This window comes from Oryx dammah, unplaced genomic scaffold (assembly GCF_014754425.2).
Source record: "Oryx dammah isolate SB20612 unplaced genomic scaffold, SCBI_Odam_1.1 HiC_scaffold_21, whole genome shotgun sequence".
NCBI classification, from domain to species: domain Eukaryota; kingdom Metazoa; phylum Chordata; class Mammalia; order Artiodactyla; family Bovidae; genus Oryx; species Oryx dammah.
The window spans coordinates 66,241,043-66,256,222 of NW_024070205.1; positions in this window are offsets into that span (position 1 = coordinate 66,241,043).

Below are 15,180 nucleotides of genomic sequence, written 5' to 3' on the forward strand. Positions count from 1 at the left end.
AATGCTAACAAAAGTACTCTGAAAGTGGCTCATTAAATCTATTACAACTCTAGATTCCAAAGCTGGCAAATAACTTGCAGGATAGATTCACAGACCCCTTGGGCCTGTTGATTGACCCCCATGAAAACAAGCAAATTTAAGATCACCGTTCAGTTTTATTGCTATTATCTAAGTGAGTTTTAATGCTATTATCTAAGTGAGTTTTATATACATATTATACAAAGGAAGTTATTTCCCCTTTTCTCTTATTTTGAAAAACCCATCATTTTGCTATTAGCTTCACTTAATTAAGGCAATGTACCATTCCAGAATTGTATATCCAATGACAATCAGTTTTCACATTGAATGATTGGAAGTTATCCTATTTTCTCTGTTGTTTGATTCCCCACCTGACAAATGACAAGGAAACTGAACACTAGTAACTTTAATAAATATAATCAAGGTTAATGGATGATATGTGAAAAGTTTTCAAAATTAAAGTTGTATTTTTCTTTCATATATATTATACTAGGCATATCAGCTTCCATTACCTACAATCAGTTCAAAAGTCATTCCTAGAATATCTGGAAATAAATGTTTGCTATCTTGTCATTTTCTATGACTTTCTTATATTTCATGGCTCTTTATATTAATGGTTCTTATATTTCAATATTGTTCCTGGAACTCCAGTAATTACAACTAGAATACAGCCTTGAGAAAATAAGGAATTCTTGAATAACAATGGATTGATTCCATTTGAGATGTCCCGGAAGTCACTGTATTTCTCCTTGCACCATCTAGAACTTAATTAGCTAGCTAAAAGGAATTTGTTCTCAGCTAAAAGTTTGCATTCTTTGGGATATAGATAATGGTTTCTGCCATCTATTGTATAATTGGATTACTTCTTTTCTAATTTTCACCATTTTTGCATTTTTCCTTTCTAGGAGATTTTTTCCATTTCACTTTCCAACATTGCTATTGTTACTTTAATTCCATTCTTATATCTTTTCCCTTAAGCATTCTTTGTGATTTTCTTCCTGAATTTTTAATCTTTACAAACAAAATATTCTTCTTGTTTAATGGATGCAATATTCTCCTATTCAGAATCATTGTATAAATCTAAGTAAGAAAGATTTCTTCTAATCACTTTGTTATTTTATTTTTTGCTATTTTTTTCTAAGTACTGTTTGTTTATTCTTATTTTTTGACTTTTCAGGTGGAAAGAAAAAAAGTTTTCTTTGGATGTCCACAACATTTAAGTGGAAGAAATGTGGAAGTAAAATAAAATTACATTTGCACAGGTGGGCCTTATTGACAAGTGAGCTAAACCTCAGAGAATCACTGGAAATGCTACCTTGGTTGGTAGGGGAGAGGGGCAGGTGGTCATTAACTGATACCGTGAGATTATTAATTTTTTTTCTGTTATTCCAAGGAGAAACCTTTCAATCAATTTTTGTTCAGGGTAGCCAAGTAGAAGTAGGAAGATGGAATTTCATTATTTAATTGTGTAGATTTTTAATTAATATTTCAATAATCACTATAATATCATATCCCTCAGATCTTCCTACTGCTGTAAATTTAGAAAGTGATGTCTTGAATTTCCTATCTGAGTAAAAGTAGGGAAGTCATATGGCCTTTGTGAAGCCAAAAAAAAATTATCCTAAGGTCTCAAGTTTCCCTTTACATTCATTTAAATAATCTTTACTTAGTCCCACCTATATTCAGTTTCAGGGTACTGAGGGCCTCCAATACCCAACACTGTTTTGGATAACAGAGCTCAAATGGACCACTTGAAAACATATGGTATGCGAGACAGCAAAAGAGACACAGATGTATAGAATAGTCTTTTGGACTCTGTGGGAGAGGGAGAGGGTGGGATGATTTCTGAGAATGGCATTGAAACGTGTAATATTGTATATGAAATGAATCACCAGTCCAGGTTCAATGCACAATACAGGATGCTTGGGGCTGGTGCACTGGGATGACCCAGAGGGATGGTATGGGGAGGGAGGAAGGAGGGAGGTTCAGGATGGGGAACACGTGTATACCCATGGCAGATTTATGTTCATGTATGGCAAAACCAATACAATATTTTAACAAGTGGGGCTGGGAAAACTGGTCAACCACTTGTAAAAGAATGAAACTAGACCACTTTCTAACACCATACACAAAAATAAACTCAAAATGGATTAAAGATCTAAATGTAAGACCAGAAACTATAAAACTCCTAGAAGAGAACATAGGAAAAACACTCTCTGACATACATCACAGCAGGATCCTCTATGACCCACCTCCCAGAATACTGGAAATAAAAGCAAAAAGAAACAAATGGGACCTAATTAAACTTAAAAGCTTCTGCACAACAAAGGAAACTATAAGCAAGGTGAAAAGACAGCCTTCAGAATGGGAGAAAATAATAGCAAATGAAGCAACTGACAAACAACTAATCTCAAAAATAGGCAAGCAACTCCTATAGCTCAATTCCAGAAAAATAAACAACCCAATCAAAAAATGGGCCAAGGAACTGAATAGACATTTCCCCCAAAAAAAAACATACAGATGGCTAACAAACACATGAACAGATGCTCAACATCACTCATTATCAGAGAAATGCAAATCAAAACTACAGTGAGGTACCATTTTACACCAGTCAGAATGGCTGCGATCCAAAAGTCTACAAGCAATAAATGCTGGAGAGGATGTGGAGAAAAGGGAACCTTCTTACACTGTTGATGGGAATGCAAACTAGTACAGCCACTATGGAGAACAGTGTGGAGAGTCCTTAAAAAACTGCAAATAGAACTGCCTTATGACCCAGCAATCCCACTGCTGGGCATACACACCAAGGAAACCAGAATTGAAAGAGACACGTGTACCCCAATGTTCATCACAGCACTGTTTATAATAGCCAGGACATGGAAGCAACCTAGATGTCCATCAGCAGATGACTGGATAAGAAAGCTGTGGTACATATATACAATGGAGTATTACTCAGCCTTTAAAAAGAATACACTTGAATCAGTTCTAATGAGGTGGATGAAACTGGAGCCTATTATACAGAGTGAAGTAAACCAGAAAGAAAAACACCAATACAGTATTCTAACGCATATATATGGAATTTAGAAAGATGGTAACGATAACCCTGTTTATGAGACAGCAAAAGAGACACAAATGTATAGAACAGTCCTTTGGATTCTGGGAGAGGGAGAGAGTGGAATGATTTGGGAGAATGGCATTGAAACATGTATAATATCATATATGAAACGAATTGCCAGTCCAGGTTCGATGCATGATACTGGATGCTTGGGGCTGGTGCACTGGAATGACCCAGAGGGATGGTACGAGGAGGTAGGAGGGAGGGGGGTTCAGGATGGAGAACACGTGTATACCTGTGGCGGATACATGTTGATGTATGGCAAAACCAATACAATATTGTAAAGTAATTAACCTCCAATTAAAATAAATTTATTTTAAAAAATAAAATAAAATAAATTTATAATAAAAAATAAAAAGAAATAAAAAGAAAACATACTGTGAAAAAGAACATGGGCTTTGAAGAGAGAGGGCTTGAGCTTTCATGATGTTACACTTGCTCAGTCTTTCTTGTTTCTCACGAAATTGACAGTGTTATGGAATATCTGCCAGATATCCTGTAGAGTATTTTTCAAACAAGAATTTTCTAACACTGTTCTCAAATTTTTAATTTGATTTATCACTTTTTATAAATGTTTACCCAAGTATATTAAACTTAAGTTGGTACTGATAACCTTATTTATAAAAGTAAAGGTTTATTGCATTCTTTGTTTCTTCTTTTACTGAAATTTGTTTTCATTCCTCCTGAGATGTATAATCCCAAACTATTAAGCTTAAAAAAGAACTTGAATTTATTCTATTATTCTACATTGTATACAATAATATTTTGAGGAAATAGGCACACTCCTGATTATTAATTCAGTAAATGCTCATAACCAATTGGTCAAAAATTACAGAGTAGCAAAAATATTAAAATAATGAGGTGTTCTCTAATCTTATCATCCAGGATTACACATATGTGCAAAACAAACACATATGTATGTATGTAGCATAGACACATATTGATATACATGTGTGAGTGCATGCCTATGTACTCACATTTAGAATATATGTATAAGTACATAATAATACACAAATATACTCACATAAAATTGGATTTACAAAACAGTATTATATAAATGTATCTATTTATACAAAGGATTAAAGCCTAAAAATAATTATAAAGGTCATAAGCAAAGGTTTTTTTTCAAACTAATACAAAAATAAGAATAACAAAATAAACAAATTTTTGTCCTAGGTCATGTTCTAAGTTCTTTACAAATGAAATTACATTCATTAATGCTTAATATTATATGTGATAAATATTACATTACAGCAAAACATAAACTACTTAACAGTGAATTATATTGAAAGATATATGCATATAAGCATTTAAAAAATACCAAAACATCTAACTTCACAATTAGTAACTATGAATATAGTTCTCAACAGAGAACGATGAAAAAAGGAAACAGTCAAAATGGATAACTGAGAGTGTGCTTCAGTTGAGTTCAGTTCAGTTGCTCAGTCATGTCCGACTCTTTGCAAGCCCAAGCACCACAGCACGCCAGGCCTCCCTGTCCATCAAAAACTCCCGGAGTTTACTCAAACTCATTTCCATTGAGTTACCATCCAACCATTTCATCCTGTGTTGTCCCCTTCTCCTCCTGCCTTCAATCTTTGCAAAGGTCTTTGCAAATGAGCCAGTTCTTCATATCAGGTGACCAAAGTATTGTAGTTTAAGCTTCAGCATCAGTCTTTCCATTGAGTATTCAGGACTGTTTTCCTATAGGATGGACTGGTTGGATCTCCTTGCAGTCCAAGGGACTCTCAAGAGTCTTCAACACCACAGTTCAAAAGTATCAATTCTTCAGCGCTCAGCTTTCTTTATATTCCAATTCTCACATTCATACATGACTACTAGAAAAATCACAGCTTTGACTAGACAGACCTTTGTTGGCAGAGTAATGTTTCTGCTTTCTAATATGCTGTCTAGGTTGGTTATAACTTGTCTTCCCAGTAGCAAGTGTATTTTATTTTCATGGCTGCAGTCACAATCTGCAGTGATTTTGGAGCCCAAAAAGATAAAGTCTGTCTCTGTTTCCATTGTTTCCCCATCTATTTCCCATGAAGTGATGGAGCCACATGCCATGATCCTAGTTTTCTGAATGGAGAGTTTTAAGCCAACTTTTTCACTCTCCTCTTTCATATTTATCCATAGGCTCTTTAGTTCTTTGCTTTTTGCCATAAGAGTGGTGTTATCTAGATGTCTGAGGATATTGGTATTTCTCCTGAAAATCTTGATTCTAACTTGTGCTTCATCCAGCCCAGCATTTCTCATGATGTACTCTGCATATAAGTTAAATAAGCAGGATGACGATACAAAGCCTAGACGTACTCCTTTCCCTATTTGGAACCAGTCTGTTGTTCCATGTCCAGTTCTAACTGTTGCTTCCTGACCTGCATACAGATTTCTCAAGAGGCAGGTCAGGTGGTCTGATATTCCCATCTCTTTAAGAACTTTCCATCGTTTATTGTGAGCCACAAAGTCAAAGGCTTTCTCATAATCAATAAAGCAGAAGTAGATATTTTTCTGGAATTCTCTTGCTTTTTCAAAAGAGATCCAACTGATGTTGGCAAATTGATCTCTGGTCCCTCTACCTTTTATAAATCCAGCTTGAACATTTGGAAGTTCATGGTTCATGCACTGGTGAAGCCTGGCTTTAAGAATTTTGAGCATTATTTTACTAGCATGTGACATGACTGCAATTGTGCAATAGTTTGAGCATTCTTTTGCATTGCCTTTCTTTGGGATTGGAATGAAAACTGACCTTTTCCAGTCTTGTGGCCACTGCTGAGTTTTCCAAATTTGCTTCCATATTGACCGAAGCACTTTCACAGCATCTTCTAGGATTTGAAATAGCTCAAGTGGAATTCCATCACCTACTAGCTTTATTCACAGTGATGCTTCCTAAGGCCCACTTGACTTCACATTCAGGATGTCTGGCTCTAGGTGAGTGATCACACCATGTTCGTCATCTGGGTCATGAAGAAGATATCTTTTGTATAGCTATTTTGTGTATTCTTGCCACCTCTTCTTAATGTCTTTTGATTCTATTAGGTCCATACCATTTGTGTCATCTATTGCGCCCATATTTGCATGAAATATTCCCTTGGTATCTCTGATTTTCTTCAAGAGATCTGTAGTCTTTCCCTTTCTATTGCTTTCCTTTATTTCTTTACACTGATCATTGACGAAGGCTTTTTTATTTCTCCTGTTATTCCTTGGAACTCTGCATTTAAATGGATATATCTTTCCTTTTCTCCTTTGCTTTTTGCTTCTCTTCTTCTCACAGCTATTTGTAAGTCCTCCTCAGACAAACATTTTACCTTTTTGCATTTCTTTTTCAATGGGATTATCTTGATCCCTGCCTCCTGTACAATGTCATGAACCTCCATCTTTAGCTCTTCAGGCACTCTACCAGATCTAGCCCCTTGAATCTATTTCTCACTTCAACTGTATAATTGTAAGGAATTCAATGTAGGTCATATCTGAATGGTCTAGTGGTTTTCCCTACTTTCTTCCATTTAAGTCTGAATTTGGTAATAAGGAGCTCATGATCTGAACCATAGTCACTTCACAGCCTTGTTATTGCTGACTGTATAAAGCTTCTCCATATTTGGCTGCAAAGAATATAATCAATCTCATTTTGGAATTGACCATCTGGTGATGTCCATGTGTAGAGTCTTCTCTTGTGTTGTTGGAAGAGAGTGTTTGCTATGACCAGTGCTTTCTCTTGGCAAAACTCTATTAACTTTGCCCTGTTTCATTCTGTACTCCAAGGCCAAATTTACCTGTTAGACCAGGTGTTTCTTGACTTCCTACACTTGCATTCCAGGTCCCTATAATGAAAAGGACATCTTTTGGGGGTGTTAGTTCTAAAAGGGCTTGTAGGTCTTCATAGAACTGTTCAACTTTAGCTTCTTCAGTATCACTGGTTGGGGCATAGACTGGGATAACTGTGATAATGAATGGTATGTCTTGCAAAGGAACAGAGATCATTCTGTTCTTTTTGAGATTACATCCAAGTACTGCATTTCAGACTCTTTTGTTGACTATGACTACTACTCCATTTCCTCTAAGGGATTCTTTCCCACAGTAGTAGATATAACAGTCATCTGAGTTAATTTCACCCATTCCAGTCTATTTTAGTTTGCTAATACCTTAAATGGAGATGTTCACTCTTGCCATCTCCTGTTTGACTATTTCCTGTTTGCCTTGATTCATGGACCTGACATTCCAGGTTCCTATGAAATACTGATGAACTATGGACTGAGGTTCGTGACATTGTACAGGAAACAGGGATGAAGACCATCCCCATGGAAAAGAAATGCAAAAAAGCAAAATGGCTGTCTGGGGAGGCCTTATGATAGCTGTGAAAAGAAAAGAAGCCAAAAGCAAAGGAGAAAAGGAAAGATATAAGCATCTGAAACCAGAGTTCCAAAGAATAGCAAGAAGAGATAAGAAAGCCTTCTTCAGCGATCAATGCAAAGAAATAGAGGAAAACAACAGAATGGGAAAGACTAGAGATCTCTTCAAGAAAATTAGAGATACCAAGGGAACATTTCATGCAAAGATGGCCTCAATAAAGGACAAGAATGGTGTGGACCTAACAGAAGCAGAAGATATTAAGAAGAGCTGGCAAGAATACACAGAAGAACTGTACAAAAAAGATCTTCATGACCCAGATAATCACGATGGTGTGATCACTCACCTAGAGCCAGACATCCTGGAATGTGAAGTCAAGTGGGCCTTAGAAAGCATCACTACAAACAAAGCTAGTGGAGGTGATGGAATTCCAGTGGAGCTGTTTCAAATCCTGAAAGATGATGCTGTGAAAGTGCTGCACTCAACATGGCAGCAAATGTGGAAAACTCAGCAGTGGCCACAGGACTGGAAAAGGTCAGTTTTCATTCCAATCCCAAAGAAAGGCAATGCCAAAGAATGATCAAACTACCACACAACTGCATTCATCTCACATGCTAGTAAAGTAATGCTCAAAATTCTCCAAGCCAGGCTTCAGCAATACACGAACTATGAACTCCCTGATGTTCAAGCTGGTTTTAAAAAAGGCAGAGGAACCAGAGATCAAATTGCCAACATCTGCTGGATCATGGAAAAAGCAAGAGAGTTCCAGAAAAACATCTATTTCTGCTTTATTGACTATGCCAAAGCCTTTGACTGTGTGGATCACAATAAACAGTGGAAAATTCTTTAAGAGATGGGAATACCAGACCACCCGACTTGCCTCTTGAGAAATTTGTATGCAGGTCAGGAAGCAACAGTTAGAATTGGACACGGGACAATAGATTGGTTCCAAATAGAAAAAGGAGTATGTCAAGGCTGTATATTGTCACCCTGCTTATTTAACTTATATGCAGAGTACATCATGAGAAATGCTGGGCTGGAAGAAGCACAAGCTGGAATCAAGATTTCTGGGAGAAATATCAATAACCTCAGATATGCAGATGACACCACCGTTATGGCAGAAAGTGAAGAGGAAATAAAAAGCCTCTTGATGAAAGTGAAAGAGGAGAGTGAAAAGGTTGGCTTACAGCTCAACATTCAGAAAACAAAGATCATGGCAACTGGTCTCATCACTTCATGGGAAATAGATGGGGAAACAGTGTCAGACTTTATTTTGGGGGGCTCCAAAATCACTGCAGATGTTGACTGCAGCCATGAAATAAAAAGACACTTACTCCTTGAATGAAAAGTTATGAACAACCTAGACAGCACATTTTTTTAAGAGACATTACTGTCTCAACAAAAGTCCATCTAGTCAAGTTTATGGTTAGTTTAAGGTTGGTTGAATCTTGATAAATCTCTCAGTGAAGCTCTTCAGTAGAATCCCCCCACTCTTAAAATACTCTCAAAGCACCATTTTACTTTTCTTTTGTGACTCTTAACTCATTTTAAGTAAATAAACCTGTATTGTATTAGTCTCTCCCAGAGGGCTGCAAGCTCCATGAAATCAGAGATCTTGTGTATGTTGATTATAGTTGTACTACTCACTGCAGATGGTGACTGCAGCCATGAAATTAAAAGACACTTAATCCTTGGAAGAAAAGTTATGACCAACCTAGATAGCATATTCAAAAGCAGAGACATTATTTTGCCAACAAAGGTCTGTCTAGTCAAGGCTATGGTTTTTCCAGTGGTCATGTATGGATGTGAGAGTTGCATTGTGAAGAAAGCTAAGCACTGAAGAATTGATGCTTTTGAACTGTGATGTTGGAGAAGACTCTTGAGAGTCCCTTGGACTGCAAGGAGATCCAACCAGTCCATTGTGAAGATCTGCCCTGGGATTTCTTTGGAGGGAATTATGCTGAAGCTGAAACTGAGTACTTTGGCCACCTCATGCGAAGAGTTGACTCATTGGAAAAGACTCTGATGTTGGGAGGGATTGGGGGCAGGAGGAGAAGGGGATGACAGAGGAAGAGATGGCTGGATGGCATCACTGACTCGATGGACGTGAGTCTGAATGAACTCCGGGAGTTGGTGATGGACAGGGAGGCCTGGCGTGCTGCGATTCATGGAGTCGCAAAGAGTCAGACACAACTGAGCGACTGAACTGAACTGAACTGATGCAATACTGCTCTTTACAGCATCTAACTTTACTTCTATTATCAGTCACATCCATAACTGTCTCTTATTTCTGCTTTGGCTCCATCAATTCATTCTTTCTGGAGTGATTTCCCCACTGAAATCCAGTAGCATATTGGGAGCCTGTCAACCTGGGGTGTCCACCTTTCAGTGTCCTAACTTTTTACCTTTTCATACTGTTCATGGGGTTTTCAAGGCAAGAATACTGAATTGTCTTGGGTGGCCCTATATGGCATGGCTCATAGTTTCATTGAGTTAGGCAAGGTTGTGGTCCATGTGATCAGATTGGTTAGTTTTCTGTGATTGTGGTTTTCAGTCTGTCTGCCCTCTGATGGAGATGGATAAGGGGCTTATGGAAGCTTCCTGTTGGAAGAGACTGACTGAGGGTGAAACTGGGTCTTATTCTGATGGGTGGGGCCATGCTAAGTAAATCTTTAATCCAAATTTCTATTGATAGGTGGAGCTGTGTTCCCTTCCTGTTATTTACCTGGGTCCAAACAATGGTGGAGGCAATGAAGAGAGTGGGCTTAGGGATATATAATTAATACTAAAAATGATTCAGTGGGTAAAGAATCCACCTGCCAGTGCAGGAGACACATGAGAGGGAGGTTTGAATCCTGGGTCAGGAAGATCCCCTGGAGAAGTATTCACCTCTCCAGTGTTCTTGCCACTCCAGTATTCTTGCCTGGAGAATCCCCATGCACAGAAGATGCTGGCATGATACAATCCCTAGAGATCCAAAGAGCTGAACATGCCTGAAGCGACTGAGCATGCAGCAGGCACATGATTCTTAATGCAGAAAGGATAGTCTTTAAAAATTTAGATTGTCATTAACTACTGTTGTGAATTAAGAAAATAATAAATTTAGAGAGGTAATGACTACACTGAATCAATAAATAAAAGTTCTCAAATGTTTTATTTGGTATGGAAGTTGAAGATCAGGTAAAAGACAGAAGTTGGTGATAATACAACATCTGGTTTTCACACATTAATAGAGAAAATCATGTTTCATTTTGAAAAGAGCAAAAGGGAAATTAATTTTAAAAATGAAGCTGAACTCCCATATTAATAAAGGAATAATGCAAATAAATAGCAACCTGATAAAACTAGAAAAAAATATTGAAGTAGATTTAGAAAAGAAGAAACAGAGGAAAACAGTAGAAAGGAAAATACCAGAGATATCTTCAAGAAAACTAGAGATACCAAGGGAACATTTCATGCAAAGATGGGCTCGACAAAGGACAGAAATGGTATGGACCTAACAGAAGCAGAAGATATTAAGAAGAGCTGGCAAGAATACACAGAACTATATAAAAAAGATCTTCATGACCCAAATAAACAAGATGGTGTGATCACTGACCTAGACCCAGACATCCTGAATGTGAAGTTAAGTGAGTCTTAGGAAGCATCACTACAAATAAAGCTAGTGGAGGTGATGGAATTCCAGTTGAGCTATTTCAAATCCTGAAAGATGATGCTGTGAAAGTGCTGCACTCAATAGAGCAGCAAATTTGGAAAATTCAGCAGTGGCCACAAGACTGGAAAAGTTCAGTTTTCATTCCAATCCCAAAGAAAGGCAATGCCAAGAATGCTCAAACTACTGCACAATTGCACTCCTCTCACATGCTAGTAAAGTAATGCTCAAAATTCTTCAAGCCAAGCTTCAACAGTATGCAAACTGTGAACTTCCAGATGTTCAAGCAGGATTTATAAAAGGCAGAGGAACTGGAGATCAATTTGTCAACATCCATTGGACCATAGAAAATAAAAGGAAGTCCAGAAAATTATCTACTTCTGCTTTATTGACTATGCTAAAGCCTTTGACTGTGTAAATCACAACAAACTGTGGAAAATTCTTCAAGAGACAGGAAAACCTCCCACCTTACATGCCTCCTGAGAAACCTGTGTAAAGGTCAAGATGCAATGTTAGAACTGGACATGGAGCAACAGACTAGTTCCAAATTGGGAAAGGAGCATGTCAAGACTGTGTCTTATCACCCTGCTTATTTAACTTATATGCTGAGTACATCATGAGAAACACTGGGCTGGAAGAAGCACAAGCTGGCATCAAGATTGCCAGGAGAAATATCAATCACCTCAGATATGCAGATGACATCACCCTTATATCAGAAAGCAAAGAAGAACTAAAGAGCCTTTTGATGAAAGTGAAAGAGGAGAGTGAAAAAGATGGCTTAAAACTCAACAACACTCAAAAAACTAAGATCATGGCATCCAGTCTCATCACTTCATGGCAAATATATGGGGAACCAATGGAAACAGTGACAGACTTTATTTTCTTGGGCTCAAAAATCACTGCCAATTGTAAGTATAGCCATGAAATTTAAAGACACTTACATGCTCCTTGAAAGAAAATCTATGACCAACTTTGGTGGCATATTAAAAAGCAGAGACATTACTTTGCCAACCTATATCTGTTTAGTCAAAGCTATGGCTTTTCCAGTAGTCATGTATGATGTGAGAGCAGGACCATAAAGAAGGCTGGGCAGAGAAGAACTGATGTTTTTAAACTTTGGTGTTGGAGAAGACTCTTGAGAGTCCCTTGGACAGCAAGGAGATCAAACCAGTCAATCCTAAAGGAGATCAATCCTGAATACCATTGAAAGGACTTCTGCTGAAGCTGAAGCTCCAATACATGGGCCACATAATATGAAGAACTGACTCATTTGAAAAGACCCTGATGCTGGGGAAGATTGAAGGAAGGAAGAGAAGGGGATGAGAGAATATGAGATGGTTTGATGGTATCACCAACTCAATTTGAGAAAGCTCTGGGAGTTGGTTATGGACACAAAGGTCTGTGGTGCTGCAGTCCGTGGGGTTAAAAGGAGTCAACATGACTCAGAAACTGAACTGAAGACTTAGAAAGATAAGTCTCAATATAAAATGAACAGTAAACACAAGTAAGATTTTAAAGATATTTTATCCACTTTTATATTAAATGCAGTGAATTAAATACATGTACACATTTGAATACTCCTCAGTCAGATAAAAGAATGAAGTAACACCATTTGCAGTAGCATGAAGGACCTAGAGATTACCATACTAAGTGAAGTATGTCAGATGAAGACAAATACCGTATGGTATTATTTTTATGTAGAATCAAAAATATGATACAAATAAACCTTTTTACAAAATATAAACAGATTCACGAACAGAAAACAAACTTATAGTTACCAAAGTGGAAAGAGATTGGGGGAGGGATAAAATAGGGGTTTGAGATTAGCAGATACAAACTCTTTTATGCATAATAACAAAATACAAGTTCCTATTGTATAGCAAAAGGGACTATATTCAAATGCTTAATAAATCATAATAGAAAAGAATATAAAAATAAAACATATGAAAACACAAAACATTTTTATGTGTGTATAACTGAATAACTTTTCTCTATACCAGAAAGTAACACAGTATTTTAAATCAAATACAGTTCATTTTTTTTAATAATCTATAATCATTAAGGGAAAAATAATAAACTCAAGAGGTATGTGGTCCTAAAAAATAAAAAGAATTTATTCTGGCACAAGTATCATCAAATAAATATCATCAAAGATGATTAAAACCTGGTAACTGTCAGCATTGAACCAGATACACAAAAACTGAATCCGTTCCTGACCTACTAAGGGAGAGAAACAGTGGCCAAGGATAGTCTCTCTGAGATGGTAAGTCTACTCATCTCACCTAAAGGTATTTGTGAACTACTGAATTTAGAAATTGGTGGACATACAGAAGTATAAGTGGACTGATACCATCTATAGAAAAGTGACTACTCCTATGAGACCATCATTGATTAAGTGGCAGACAGAGGTGTGCTTTTGGAGTGAGTTTGTCTGTCCTCAATTGGTTGGCTTTCAGAAGTAAGAGAATGACATTAATCACTTGCAAAATTCAGTTCACTAAGGTGATTTTATCTAATTGAACAAGTTTATAGCTGGATCTGGTGATTAATAGTTGTATAACCACACAACGAGTCCTTTCAATATCTTTGAATCTTTTTTTGCACTTATGAATCAACAACATAGGAATGAACATCAAAGTTTATCCCAATCTTTACTACTGTAATTCAGTTACTACTGTAATTCACTGAAAATGAGCTTTCATCTGAGGAGATGGAGTGTACTGTTTTGCATATTGATCAGCATGGCTTCATCCTAAATCACCTATTGGAGACATAGCCATGTTACACCATTAGTGAGTCTGGATAGCAGAAATCAAATAATACCAAAACAAATAAGAATTACAAGATGGCTATGTAATAAATGTACAAAATGGATAAAAACATTTTGAAACAAAGGTCCAGGTTTTCCCAGTCATAAACAATGAAACAAGTCCTATCACTTCCTGATTCTACTTGCTATAGATGGATATTTCACCTACAGTATCAATCTAGGTGTGGCATGCATTGTTAACAATAGCAGAGATTCCTCCAAGGTTAACCAAAATTAAGTCCAAGCCTATTCCAGTTCAGTTCAGTTGCTTAGTCGTGTCTGACTCTTTGTGACCCCATGAATCACAGCACGCCAGGCCTCCCTGTCCATCACCAACTCCTGGACTTCACTCAAACTCATGTCCATCGAGTCAGTGATGCCATCCAGCCATCTCATTCTCTATCGTCCCCTTCTCCTCCTGCCCCCAATCACTCCCAGCATCGGGGTCTTTTCCAATGAGTCAACTCTTCAAATGAGGTGGCTAAAGTATTGGAGCTTCAGCTTTAGCATCAGTCCTTCCAATGAACACCCAGGGTTGATCTCATTTAGAATGGACTGCTTGGATCTCCTTGCAATCCAAGGGACTCGCAAGAGTCTTCTCCAACACCACAGTTCAAAAGCATCAATTCTTCAGTGCTCAGCTTTCTTCACAGTCCAACTCTCACATCCATACATGACCACTGGAAAAATCATAGCCTTGACTAGACAGACTTTAGTCAGCAAAGTAATGTCTCTGCTTTTGAATATGCTATCTGGGTTGGTCATAACTTTCCTTCCAAGGAGTAAGTGTCTTTTAATTTCATGGCTGCAGTCACCATCTCAATGATTTTGGAGCCCCCAAAACTAAAGTCTGACATTGTTTCCACTGTTTCCCCACCTATTTACCATGAAGTGATGGGACCAGATGCCATGATCTTAGTTTTCTGAATGTTGAGCTTTAAGTCAAGCCTATTATTTTTCTCTAATTTAGGAGATAAAGTATATGCTAGCATTTTCTTTTTTTTTTTCTTCCAGTGCTTAATCTATACCACATCAGCCTGAAGGAATACACTGGTTGGTAACCACCTCAAGTTGTGCAATTTGGGTGATACCACTTTCCTCAGCAGTTTTCTGCAGAAAGACTTGACCCTATTGGACTCTAAGAAAAGAGATTTGGTGAGTTGTCCCTTTGGAATAATCTCACAGAACAATTAATTAGGGCTAAGTTGAAGAGCATGGTTTCCACAAAGGGAAAATATA